At 47.7% G+C, this 14,411-nt stretch overlaps 1 protein-coding gene across 1 annotated transcript in view; it reads left to right on the top strand.

Moving 5' to 3' along the window:
* PMS1 (PMS1 homolog 1, mismatch repair system component) overlaps positions 1–14,411 on the top strand; it is a 58,267-nt gene that overhangs the window by 438 nt on the left and 43,418 nt on the right. The gene's annotated exons all lie outside the window — the stretch shown is intronic.

The following is a 14,411-nucleotide window of genomic DNA, read 5'->3' as shown; positions in this document are numbered from 1 at the left end:
CAACAGCGTGGAAACGTCAGCAGCGAAACCGCAGCTCGCTGCTCCTCATCTCTATTGGGGGAATTCAAGTGTATTGCTCGTTGGCAGCAGCTAGATGGCACCACAATTCAATTGTTGCTGATATTTCTGTTATGCTGTTCCGTCACTGGTAACTAGCAATAAATGCAAGTATTATTATAAAGCTGGGCGATATATCGTTAACGATATGCATGATACCGATGTTGCTAACGATACATTGTGATCATCAGTTTGTACGCTTAGTATCGTTAATGACCCCCCTCTCTGTCCATACAGCTCAATCTGAGCATATCGTCAGCCAGCCTGTAAGTAGCGGGGGTCCCGATATCGTGAATGATGTGAGCACTATATCGTTATCCTGCAGCACTGCCGATATAATAAAATAAGAAAATAATTAGTAATGTGTCATTGAGTAATGAGTACACCTGTGCTCCTGCCGGGTGACCTGTAAGACGTGAGCTATTTGGGGTCCAGTGGTTCCCAACCTCAGCCTCCGGCTTCCGTACAACTTAAGGTTTGTGCCATCATGATGACTGCATCGTATGCCAGACTTACCCCAACCCCCGATGTCCACATGCTGTAAAAAGGGTCTTGGTTTGGTGACCTGTTTACACTTCCTCTTAACCAGGGTTCAACCCTGCAAGTTTCCTGGGTAACTGTACCCGGGTTTCTTTTGGGTGGCATTTTACACTGAACAGGGTGATAAGAGTTCATGTTCGAAAACCCAGATTTTTTAAGCCAGTGGAAAAGGCGCGTAAGTGACCTGTGCTCAAGTATAGCTCCCTGTATAACTTGGTCTGTTAGTGTGCCTTGGGAACCGCGGTTGGGAAGCACTGGATTGTTGTAATATTATAGTGTTCATTCTAGCACCCGCCATATTTGAAAACCCATGCAGTTCCTCTTGCCTGCCTGGGGTGTTGCTGTCTGCTGTAGTGCTTCTAGCACAGTGTGGTCAGTATATCAGCACTAGGGTAGCCAATCTCGGGATCGGCTGGGGATCCCGGGATTTGGCCCCAAAAAGACCGAGATTTCAATCCCGGGATTGGAGTATCCAGTCCCGGGATTTTGGGATTAGACTGCGCATGCGCAGTCTAACGCCGGGCAGCGCCTGAGCACCTGCTCAGACGCTGCCCGGCTGTTAGCGAATCCCGACCCCGGCGTGCGTAGCTTGATAGTAGAGGTCACGCTGCGCAGGCCACACCGTCACCTCCCACTGTCATGCAGCTTCTGCTCCTCTGCCCGCCCCCTTCCACTCTCCTCTGCCCGCCCCCTTCCACTCTCCTCTGCCCGCCCGCCTCTTCTCCGTCTGCTAAGGAGGAGGTGCACTTGCCCGGAGGCACCGTGCACCTCCGAAACCACTCCCGGCCGCCCGCCCGCTGATGTAAGTAAATGTGCGGGTCGGCTGGTGTGGGGATGTGTATGGGACATGGCTATAGGGATGCCAATCCCGGGAATCCCAGGATTGAGCATTTTTCAATCCCGGATCCCGGGATTGCCATCCCTAATCAGCACTGATATGCAAACCAAACCTGTGCTATAAACACCACAGCAGACAGCGACACCCCAGGCACGGAAGATGAACTGCATGGGTTTTCAAATATGGCAGGTGCTAGAATGAACACTAATGTTATCATTTACAGTGCAAGCATGGTGACACAGTGGTTAGCAATGCTGTCTGACCTCTCTGGCATGTTTGTGTACCAGTTCAAAATCATACTGGTAAGCCTGGAAACAAATGGTCCATAGTGTGTTTGGAAAGTATTAAACTCGAGGTTGCCTCCGTGACCCTCTCCTGCAGGGAGAAAATGCTCTGTTCCTGGCCTTCCCTGGTAATGTATGATTGCCAGCACCTGTGGGGAACTAGGTCATTGATAAGAAAGGTGTCACCACAGGTGATGGCAATCCTACATTACTAGGGAAGCCCAGGAACAGAGCATTGTGTCCCTCATGGAGAGGATCAGGTAGGCAACCCTGAAAAAACTTTATGAAGAGAGGAGAAGTTGCCCATTTAAACCAGTGATCTTCCCGCTTACATCTTAAGTTCTTTCTATAAAATGATAGGTGAAAGCTTATTGGTTGCTCTCACCAACTCTTCTGTTTGTTCTCTTATCCATGTTTTAGAATGTTTGATACCCCTGTCCCGCAGACTGTTATAGGTGTACACACAGTGAGATTTTAGCTTCAATTTTAAATATATATTCAAAATAGGATAGTCAGTTAGCCAGGCTTGTGATATTGATGCGTGGCCCACTGCGTCGGTATCGCAAGGGAAAATATAATGGACCGTATTCAATGCGGCCGGCGCCGGCCTCTCACCCTATTCTATCCTGGGGGAATCCTCGCTGTCAGAGGACAGGCAGTATTTCATTTCCTACCATACACTAGGGCGTGGCGGAAGAATAAAATAGTGCGCCGAGCGTAACGAGCCTTGTGATGGGACGCGGTGCTACGTTTCAGTGTCCATGTCAACTGTGTCGAAATTCGTGTCCAAAAAATGTGAAAAACCCTATGTCGAACTTTTAACCTTCACCATGTCGACCTAATGCTTGTGTTGACCTAATGACCTTGTCAATCTAACCCATGTGGACCTTCCTGCATGTCGACCTACATGCTGTCTACACAATGATCCCTACCCTCCAAAATCACCTAGTCAAAATTGTCCATTCGCCTTAATCGCAACGTGTGTTCGGGATGGCCATCGTTGTGATTTCCATCCCTGGTTGCTATCGGTGGCAATAGTATAAACGGCCATCAATGGCAGCATACTATGTAATTGTTGACCATCGATGATTGTAACTATCGATGGTCATCCATTTTTTTTGACTGACTAGTCCTTGGGACAATCAGAATCAGGTGGGGCTTCATGGGTGTCCCGAAACCTCCAGGGAAAAAAAACAAATATTTGGTTATTCTGTGCTATCGATGGAGGGGAACCACTTTGTACTCCCCATCAATGTCAAAACTATTCTATAGTTTTGCCATGAACCATCGATGGCCTCCCTACCGTGTGTACACACCTTAAGCTCCACTGGGACTAATGATCATACGCACTGTACAGCTCTCTGTGTAATATGATCAGTGCTACATAAACAGTAATTATTGTTATTATTATTGAGATGATTCCCAAATGTTCTCAGTACAGTAATACCTGTACATACAGGTGCAGGAAGTTACAGCACAGCAGCACTATTAAGGAGAACCTGTGCTCATGCCTAGTACCTGTACATACAGGTGCAGGAAGTTACAGCACAGCAGCACTGCGCAGTATTAAGGAGAACCTGTGCTCGTGCTTAGTACCTGTACATACAGGTGCAGGAAGTTACAGCACAGCAGCACTGCGCAGTACTAAGGAGAACCTGTGCTCGTGCTTAGTACCTGTACATACAGGCGCAGGAAGTTACAGCACAGCAGCACTGCGCAGTATTAAGGAGAACCTGTGCTCTTGCTTAGTACCTGTACATACAGGCGCAGGAAGTTACAGCACAGTAGCACTGCGCAGTATTAAGGAGAACCTGTGCTCATGCTTAGTACCTGTACATACAGGCGCAGGAAGTTGCAGCACTGCGCAATATTAAGGAGAACCTGTGCTCGTGCTTAGTACCTGTACATACAGGCGCAGGAAGTTACAGCACAGCAGCACTGCGCAATATTAAGGAGAACCTGTGCTCGTGCTTAGTACCTGTACATACAGGCGCAGGAAGTTACAGCACAGCAGCACTGCGCAGTATTAAGGAGAACCTGTGCTCATGCTTAGTACCTGTACATACAGGTGCAGGAAGTTGGAGCACTGCGCAATATTAAGGAGAACCTGTGCTCGTGCTTAGTACCTGTACATACAGGCGCAGGAAGTTACAGCACAGCAGCACTGCGCAATATTAAGGAGAACCTGTGCTCCTGCTTAGTACCTGTACATACAGGCGCAGGAAGTTACAGCACAGCAGCACTGCACAGTATTAAGGAGAACCTGTGCTCGTGCTTAGTACATGTACATACAGGCGCAGGAAGTTACAGCACAGCAGCACTGCACAGTATTAAGAAGAACCTGTGCTCCTGCTTAGTACCTGTACATACAGGTGCAGGAAGTTACAGCACAGCAGCACTGCGCAGTATTAAGGAGAACCTGTGCTCCTGCTTAGTACCTTTAAATACAGGCGCAGGAAGTTACAGCACAGCAGCACTGCACAGTATTAAGGAGAACCTGTGCTTGTGCTAAGTACCTTTACATACAGGCGCAGGAAGTTACAGCACAGGAGCACTGCGCAGTATTAAGAAGAACCTGTGCTCCTGCTTAGTACCTGTACATACAGGCGCAGGAAGTTGCAGCACTGCGCAGTATTAAGGAGAACCTGTGCTCCTGCTTAGTACCTGTACATACAGGCGCAGGAAGTTACAGCACAGGAGCACTGCGCAGTATTAAGGAGAACCTGTGCTCATGCTTAGTACCTGTACATACAGGCGCAGGACGTTACAGCACAGCAGCACTGCACTGTATTAAGGAGAACCTGTGCTCATGCTTAGTACCTGTACATACAGGTGCAGGAAGTTACAGCACAGCAGCACTGCGCAGTATTAAGGAGAACCTGTGCTCATGCTTAGTACCTGTACATACAGGCGCAGGAAGTTGCAGCACTGCGCAATATTAAGGAGAACCTGTGCTCGTGCTTAGTACCTGTACATACAGGCGCAGGAAGTTACAGCACAGCAGCACTGCACCGTATTAAGGAGAACCTGTGCTCATGCTTAGTACCTGTACATACAGGTGCAGGAAGTTGCAGCACTGCACAGTATTAAGGAGAACCTGTGCTCCTGCTTAGTACCTGTACATACAGGCGCAGGAAGTTACAGCACAGGAGCACTGCGCAGTATTAAGGAGAACCTGTGCTCATGCTTAGTACCTGTACATACAGGCGTAGGAAGTTACAGCACAGCAGCACTGCGCAGTATTAAGGAGAACCTGTGCTCCTGCTTAGTACCTGTACATACAGGCGCAGGAAGTTACAGCACAGCAGTATTAAGGAGAACCTGTGCTCGTGCTTAGTACCTGTACATACAGGCGCAGGAAGTTACAGCACAGCAGCAATGCGCAGTATTAAGGAGAACCTGTGTTCATGCTTAGTACCTGTACATACAGGCGCAGGAAGTTACAGCACAGGAGCACTGCGCAGTATTAAGGAGAACCTGTGCTCATGCTTAGTACCTGTACATACAGGTGCAGGAAGTTACAGCACAGCAGCACTGCGCAATATTAAGGAGAATCTGTGCTCGTGCTTAGTACCTGAACATACAGGCGCAGGAAGTTACAGCACAGCAGCACTGCGCAATATTAGGGAGAACCTGTGCTCGTGCTTAGTACCTGTACATACAGGTACAGGAAGTTACAGCACAGCAGCACTGCGCAATATTAAGGAGAACCTGTGCTCGTGCTTAGTACCTGTACATACAGGTGCAGGAAGTTACAGCACAGCAGCACTGCGCAATATTAGGGAGAACCTGTGCTCGTGCTTAGTACCTGTACATACAGGTGCAGGAAGTTACAGCACAGCAGCACTGCGCAGTATTAAGGAGAACCTGTGCTCGTGCTTGGTACCTGTACATACAGGTACAGGAAGTTACAGCACAGCAGCACTGCGCAATATTAAGGAGAACCTGTGCTTGTGCTTAGTACCTGTACATACAGGCGCAGGAAGTTACAGCACAGCAGTATTAAGGAGAACCTATGCTCATGCTTAGTACCTGTACATACAGGCGCAGGAAGTTACAGCACAGGAGCACTGCGCAGTATTAAGAAGAACCTGTGCTCCTGCTTAGTACCTGTACATACAGGCGCAGGAAGTTACAGCACAGCAGTATTAAGAAGAACCTGTGCTCATGCTTAATACCCGTTTTCCTCTGACTTGAAAATCCCAGATAATTGCACATGAACCCAGGATATCTGTCAGTGGAAATGGACCTAGCAGAGTTTTACACAGAATAATTCTGGTCTGGAGTCTCCGTGTAAAGGGGTCTGATCTGGTTTGAAACCGTGCTCCAAATCCTTGGTCAGACCTGGGGAAGAGAGGCATCGGTGATCCTGGCTATCAGGAAAGGCCGGATGGGTCACTGAACGGGATCAGGAGCGGGCAGTGGCTAGGTCTGTTGGCGATGGGAGGGGTAGCCCATCCCGCGTCTCACCACAGATTTGCACATTGCAGCATTATACCACCAGCAGCAATGTGGGCGATAAGTCAGTGATTTGGGCACCTGAGAGAGCTGCATCCAGGGAGTGTTGTCATTTCTGTGTCGCTGAATTGCTGACCAGTTTCTTTTCCGTTTCTGTGTTTGTATTGGAAGTTATAGACGAGGCCTGGGCAGCCTGCGTCCCTCTAAGTGCACCGTACACTGGGGCAGATGTATTACGCCTTAACAAGAGATAAAGTGCTTAGTACCTGTACATACAGGTGCAGGAAGTTACAGAAGGATATAAATACATTAGAGACAAAGAACAAAGAAGAGCAACTAAAATGGTGCATGGCCTACATCACAAAACGTACCAGGAAAGATCTTAATATGTATACTTTAGAGCAGAGTAGGGAAAGGGGGGACATGATAGAAATTTTCAAATATATCAAGGGTTTTAACAAGGTACAGGTGGGAGACATTCTTCACAGGAAGAGGAGCAACAGAACACGAGGACATGCACTGACACTAGAGGGAGGAAGATTCAGGGGAAATGTGAGGAGGAATTACTTCTATGTTTCTATGTTTCTAATACTCCTTTCAGACATACTACCCGGGATTTTAGACCCGGTTCAAACCCGGGTTTTTAAAAAATCCCGGGTCCATTGCAGGTGCGCAGGACCCGGGATTTTAGAGCACAAAAATCCTGGGTAGAGCCTTTCAGACATACCCTAGTCCCGGGATTGTGCGCGTGCATGTGAAAAATCCCAGGATTTTGTCATATGTCTGAAAGGGGTATAAGTGGAGGGTGATAAAGAGAGATAAATAACAGCCAATCAGCTCCTGTTTGTCATGTTACAGGCTGTGTTTGAGAAATGACAGATAGCAGCTGATTGGCTGGTCCTTTAATCAGCTGCTATCTGTCATTTCTCAAACACAGCCTGTAACATGACACACTGGAGCTGATTGGCCGCTATTTATCGCTCTTTATCTCTTGTTAAAGGTAATACATCTGCCCCATTACCGGGCTGCCAGCAATAATCTATCTGGCAAAAGCATGCTGGGGCTTGTAGTTTCACAATCCGACACATAGGGCCTAATTCAGACCTCATCGCATGGGTACGGCCCATAGGACACGTGTACAAGGCCATCCTGCAATGAAATCCTGCTACTTTTTTTATTGCTGGCCATTCGCAGGGTGATTGACAGGAATCCGGCGTTTGGGGTGTAACCACCTTTTTTTTCTGGGAGTGTCAGAGAAAACACAGGCGTAGGGAGGTGTATGAGGGGAAGTCATGTGATGTCAGCTCCGCCCCCAATCAGCTTGATTCTATCACAGCCGCTGAGTAAGTCCTGGGCTACACACACACTGCACACACTGGGGAATCATTACATGGTGAGCGGCTGTTATCTGGGAGTGTCAGGGATAATGTAGGCGTGGCCAGGTGTGTGAGGGGAAGTCATGTGACATCAGCTCCGCCCCCGATCAGCCTGATTCTATCACAGCCGCTGAGTAAGTCCTGGGCTACGCACACACTGGGGAATCTTTATATAGTGAGTGGCTTGTGGATGGATTTGCAGCTATTCGCTGGTCTGCGCTATGTTTCGCCAGCTGTGCAAAGCCATTCGCTGGCTTGCACGGGGCGTGATTTCATTTTGGCGGGCGGCGTATACCTGATCACAGCGCTCCAAACTGGCAGCCATTCGACCTGGTGTGTATAAGGCCTGACAGAGAGGTTTCTTTGGTTGCAATGCACCGTTGGAGTTGTAGTTATGGGTTTTCCTATTGTACATTTTCCTCTATGGCGCGTGTGTCTATGATCCACCTACTGAGTGCTGCGTTTGCAGTTGTGTGAACCCTCCAAGTGACCACAGTCACAGTATCACTGTGTCATTGATACCATGAAGGAGATGGATGGGTGATGTACACCGCTGTATGCAGCATTGCAGTACTGGTTACCCAGATTATCTTACCAACTGTAGCGCACGTCATTGTGTTCTAGACCTTAGTAGTTGCTCCAGTGTTGTTGGGTAGCACCAGGGGCGCCAGCACTGTACTGTTGGTGTTTTTCTGTGGGGACTAATGTGGTTGTTTTTTTAATGTGGGGACCAATGTGTGTGTGTGTGTGTGTGTGTGTGTGTGTGTGTGTTTTCTCCTACTGTATTATTGCCAATTTATGTGGGTTTTTTTCTCCTATTAATGCCAATGTGTGGGTTTTTTTCACATCTCTCAGAATAAATGCCCCCCCCTCCCATGACTAATTAAGCAATTGGACGTTTTTTTTTAAATTCAGTATTTTTTATTGAAGGTTTTGACAATCAAAAAGAAAAATAACAACCAGACGTGGTACACATGGCACTGCATACATATGGGTTAGAGTTACGCTGTCGTTAGATAGCTTCATACAGAGGAGCAAATATATACCAACAATGTACAATGTAGCATGGGTAGCATTATATCATGGTGTATTACATTCAGATTGAAGATGCAACCAGTACCCGAAGGCGCCATTCGGGCAGGCAGTCTCGAAAAGGATGCAGCATAATGACAGAGTACCATGTAGCATAGTTGGCGTATAACGACCGTTCCGTAACCAGTTGTGGTTAGAAGGAAGTTAAAACTTGCAGGCCCCAACATATAGAAAAAGTGGATTTTGAGCGTCTGGTTACTAACGTCCTATATCCCTAACCTACCCTACCCTCTATTTATCTAAATCTACCCAAAACAACCCATCCCTTAACCCCAAAATAAACCTTCCCTTGAACCCCCCACCCTGTACTGCCCACCCCCAACTAAGGCGTACTTGGATCCCTTAACAGTTCCCAAACTATCTACCACTAACACAAAAAGGAGTAAATTAGCAGCCACTAGCTATGTTTAGCTAGTCTAGCTTAGACAGAACTAATTTACCCCAACCTCCCATCCCGCCCACCCCCTAGTTCTATGCTACACTACCTATCTGATCCCCCCCCCCCTAACCATCTATCCCCCCCCCCCCCCCCCCACCCTCCCACCCAGCCCATATAAAGGATATTAATAGAATGTGCTGATGGGCAGTGGCACAGCACATACAATATAGGAGAGGGTCCCGTTACATCCATTACTGGGCAGTATAGCAGAGTGAATAGCAATAATATAATAGGATACATAGGTCTGGTAATCTAGTATACCGAAGAACATTTAAGCATCGGGTGAGCAAAACAACAGCCATGATAAACCCAACCACCCCATCAATGACAAAATGCGAGGGTAAAGGAGTACCACAACTAAGTTATACCAAAGTTCACTTAGTAGGATAAGACAAAGGAGATGTGCTTCAAGCGGGAATCGTCAAACGGCATATAATATTCCAATATAGAGCAGGTTTAAAAGTTAGTCTGGCCAAAGTGCATAGGTGAAATTTATGCCGGGCAAACATTGACCCACAGCTGGCTCACTGGCAAATGGGTGACATGCGGAGGAATATACACCATCGGGACAGGAACAAGGACAGGGTCCTAGTGTCAGGTAGTGAGAGACTGCATGCTTGGAGTGTGGCAGTCTTGTAGTCAAGTCCGCAGAGTAGGTCATTGTAAGGTGATTCACAGGGGTAACACTGGCAGTAAAACAGGATTTTAGCATAAAGTCCATATTGCAGTTAACTCCAGTTTGGTGCATAGTATGATCCGTGTGATCTGGATAGAATCCTTCTATGTGACATACAGTTACACATTTGTGGGTTATCTTTAGTGTATCCAAATTCACAGGGCAGGCAGGTTCAGGGTATGATGATCCCACATCTGCCTGACTCCCGGGGAGTGGAACAGCAACCCCATCCCCATCCCCAGCAGCCACAGAGGTTTTAGGAGATGTGTGAGGGGGAAGAGTAGTGGCCTGCATATCAAACCTGGCCAGCAACCTTTCCGCAGAGTCATGGATAGCCTGCAGGATCGTCTGCAGTGAAATAATCATGGCCACTTAAGGATTGGCACAGCAGAGGGTGCAGATCGCGGTTCGGGATGACGGTGGCTAGCACACCGCCAATTAGGAGGTTAAGATGGCCGCCGGAGCTCCAGGCAGGGAATCTAAGGCGACCTGGGAGCAGCGAGGGGCCCAGGGTACCTCGTGATGTTCAATTAGCCTCAGCACGGCAAACAGGCGCTGTTCCCCCACGATTAAACCACCAGACACAGTGGTAGTCTGCAGTTAGGCAGGATGTCTTTTTCTCACCAGTCCGTTCAGCAGTCACCCCCGTCGCCGCACCTGACCGGCAAGGATAGAGGAATCAGGAGGCAAGATGGCGCCCGGGATCCTGAAGCGCAACAGGCCCAGCGTGGCGGATCGGAGTCAGGAGGATTTACAGGGTATCAGCGGATACTCCAGAGGGCCCCGAAGGGGCTCTGGAGGATATGTGGGAAGAAGGTGAGCCCCTGCAATCCACGGAGCAGGATCAGTAAGCAGGATTTTTGCGGAGCTCACCCCACACACGTCCTCTCACGGATCCAGCCAAGCCACGCCCCAAGCAATTGGACGTTTACCATTAGCTTAATTATTAATTACTCACCTTCTGAAGCGGTGTCTCCTCTACCAGCGTTCTGCCGCAATGGTGAGTATTAGAGTCTGTGTATGATAATATTGTTTTGTGTGTGTGTGACCCCCATCCCCACCCTAGATCTCACAGCAGCCATCGCAACCCCAAAGCCTCCCATCAGCCCCTGGGACTCCGCAGTAGTAATATAGGGGATAGACCACTGGGAAATATGTTGTATTTTTTTTCACACGCTGTTTCATTTTCGTCTCTGGAAATCACGCACCCACTTTGTAAATTGTGATACTGCAGGTATTGGGTGCGCACATACCCGCGGTAATCCAATATTGGGTGCAAGGTCTTTAATCTCACTAAACCTCGCACCAAACTGAATTCCCCATGGGATACGGTCATATTATCGACCTGATTTAGGTCGACATGGATGAAGGTCGACAGGGGACAAGGTCGACATGGTTTTAGGTCAACAAATGGTCGCGAGGTCGACATGGTTTTTTTTGAGCCGACATGTGCCAGCAGGCGGTATTTCATGCCCTACCATCCACTAGGGCGTGGTGGGAGAATAAAATAGTGTGCCGAGCGCAGCAGGGCACCGTGCCCGAAGCATTGAGAGCGAAGCGAGGGGCTGTAGTTGACTTCCAACTCTGTCCATGTCGACTGTGTCGACATTCATGTAAAAAAAAACTGAAAAAATCATGTAAAACCTAACACATTTGTCGACCTAATGACTGTCCACCTAAGTCGGGTTGCCAATGCGATCCACACCCTTCCCCATAATGTGTTTGCAGTCGGGATACACGGAGGGAGTGGCAGCGTCTGTTTTCCCTGCGTCTGTGAGCTAACGGCTGGGAACAGAAGTTGCCCATAGATGCGGGATCTTTCTTTGGTTTATGCTGTTAGCCTTTAATCCACTAAGAAAGATCATGGAAAATAGGGCAGAGATAATCCCCACAGATGCCATCCTGGTGACCGAGCATCATTGTGCAATCCCGATGTAGCTGTCAGAGGATGCATTCTGCAGGGATGAGATGTGATACATTGTTATAGCTGTCAGCTGCACAGTATCTGCCCGATCCCATAACGCAGGGGATCTGTGTCCTATCAGATTCTGTGGACGTGGCAGCTGTCGGGAGGTGGCCGGGATGAAACGCTTCTCTGCTCCTGTTCCAATTGAAGCAGTTTGATTGAATTGAAGCTCTCAGGTTTTACAATGGCCGATACTTAGGTCAGGGCTGTGTGACCATGCTGCTGACCATTGGTGCTGCCATGCAGGCAACATCATGTACTTGCACCAGCAACTAGCCGTTACCTCTGTGTCACACAATGGCGACTGCCAAGGTGAAGATCAGGTGGTGTTTTAAACGGTCAGCCCTTTCCCCTGCGCTCACAAAGGCGCAGGTAAGTATATTAGTGTTCATTCTAGCACCCGCCATCCTTGAAAACCCATGCACTTCCTCTTCCCTGCCTGGGGTGTCGCTGTCTGCTGTAGTGCTTCTAGCATAGTGTGGTCTGTATATCAGCACTGGTATGCAAGCCAGACCTGTGCTAGAAACACCACAGCAGACAGCGACACCCCAGGCAGGGAAGAGGAACTGCATTGGTTTTCAAAGATGCTTCATACATCTACCCCACAGTTACATATCGGATTACTTCTGAGGAAAGCGCCAGGACTCGCTGAAACGTGTTACGTATTATTCAGAAGCTCTTGTTGCAGCCTGTTATGTACATGAGAACGGGAAACCACAGTAATGAGAAATATGAACCTCTGTATACACACTGGACACCCACTGATACTAAGACCAATCCCCAGATTACTATGTACTGGAGCGACCATGCCGCCAGCTGAAGGCTGACTAAGAAATCCATCATCCAGTGGAGTTCCGTAAGGTCCCGGAACATTTCGCTAATCGCTGTCTGTGGAATTTAAACCACTTCATCTCTTATTAATACCCCTTTCACACAGAAAATGAAATACCCGGGTGAAGCAGTTCCACCCGGGAATTTCATTAAATACACGGGTCCTTTTTCTGTGTGAAAGGGCACACCCGTGTCGTAAATTGACCAGGGTCGAGGACACGGGATTTATGACCTGTGTTGACCCTTTCACACAGAAGAAATACCCGTGTTATTCAGCAAATTACCGGGTAGAAATTTTCAACCCGGTAATTTGTTCTTCTGTGTGAAGGGGGGTCAGGCTGCTCCCGGCAAATTGACATGGCATTTGAAATGCTGTGTATTTGCCGGGATTTTCAGACTTTTTTGTCTGAAAGGGGTATTACATTTATATTGTCTCTATGTCCATGAGTCTGTATAACTGCTTGGTGCTGAGTAGATCATAGAATAACCACAGGAACAGTAAAATGGCAACAGTAATAATTAAAATGATGCCACAGCACGAGCATTAACCACTTCATTGCTGCAGCCACCGTCAACCGTGTTGGGGGAGTTGGAATGTGACTAGTAACTAAAGTGTCCTTCCTCCCTGGTCCTGCAGCCAGTGGACCAGAAGACGCAAGGCCGCCAGCGCTGCACAGGTACTACAAGGTGACCGCTCAGTTACCCCCCTGTCCTGTAGATCAGATGTACGCACCTCACTTCCTCCCGAAGGAGAATTCTTTTCTTCTAATGAGATCTTGGCAAGTGGAGGAATGACGTAAGATCGCCAAATGAACTTCTATCCATTGTTGCAAAGTTCTAATTTAGGATCTTATTCTCTTATAACACATCTGTCATCTCTATTAATTTCTTTTATTGCCTTCAGTCATAGGACAACCAGTTCCAATCATCACATGTATTCTGAATAGAAAACTCAATACACTGTCATCTTTATCACTACATACATGTCTAATCATATAGCTAAGTGCCCACATCTGTCTTATCTTTTCAGTGGTTGTGATTTTATAACACTATCCATATAATCGCATACGTGAAAACAAGCTTTGATTGAAACAATTACCAACAACTGTTATTACCAACTATGTTGTTGCCATAGTGATGTCAAGGAGGTGTGGTCTGTGTTTGATCTAATGCGTTTCGTCTGGAGTGTCCCAGATTCCCCCATGGAACAGCAGTGTATTTTCTGTCATACTGCAGGTTCTCAGACCCTCCCACCTCTCATCTCCGTATGTTCCTGTTGTTTCAACTGCCATCCTGGTTGCATGGGTGCCGCTATCTTGCATAAAGTTGCCTGACACTATTACAGCCAATCACAGATACTTTTTTTCTCACATGACTCCAGTGACCAATCCTGGTGTAGCGTGCCCTATATAAACCATTCCCAGGCAGCTGTGCTTTGCCAGTTCTTCAAGCCCTCATCTGGTTGCTTGTTCTGTTCCTGGGTAACCTGCATAGTGACTAATCCTAACCTTTACACTAACCCCGGTACTTACCATTGGGATTCCGCTGTTGCCATTATGTTGGGATTCCGAATGCATCCCACCAAAAAAATCCTCCATATAGATTTGGTCACCAGTGAAATTCCCTGTGGGGATTATGGTATCGCCAAACGTATCAAGATTTAAAAAGTTATGTTTTAGCAACTTGGGTCCCGATAGCTAACTGAATATTTTTATGGTTTTTAACCATTACAGCCTAAAAATGTGCTGTTTTTTCCTGATGGTGACGGCCGCGCCGGTACGGAACTTAAGAAGCCACAGCGCTGAGGTCATGGGTTTGATTCCCACCATGGCCTGAAATGTGCAGAGTTTGTAT

Source organism: Crinia signifera, chromosome 7 (assembly GCF_055691185.1).
Source record: "Crinia signifera chromosome 7, ASM5569118v1, whole genome shotgun sequence".
Lineage (NCBI taxonomy): Eukaryota > Metazoa > Chordata > Amphibia > Anura > Myobatrachidae > Crinia > Crinia signifera.
Note: the sequence above shows the minus strand (reverse complement) of the source record. Positions and strands in the feature narration are given on the sequence as shown.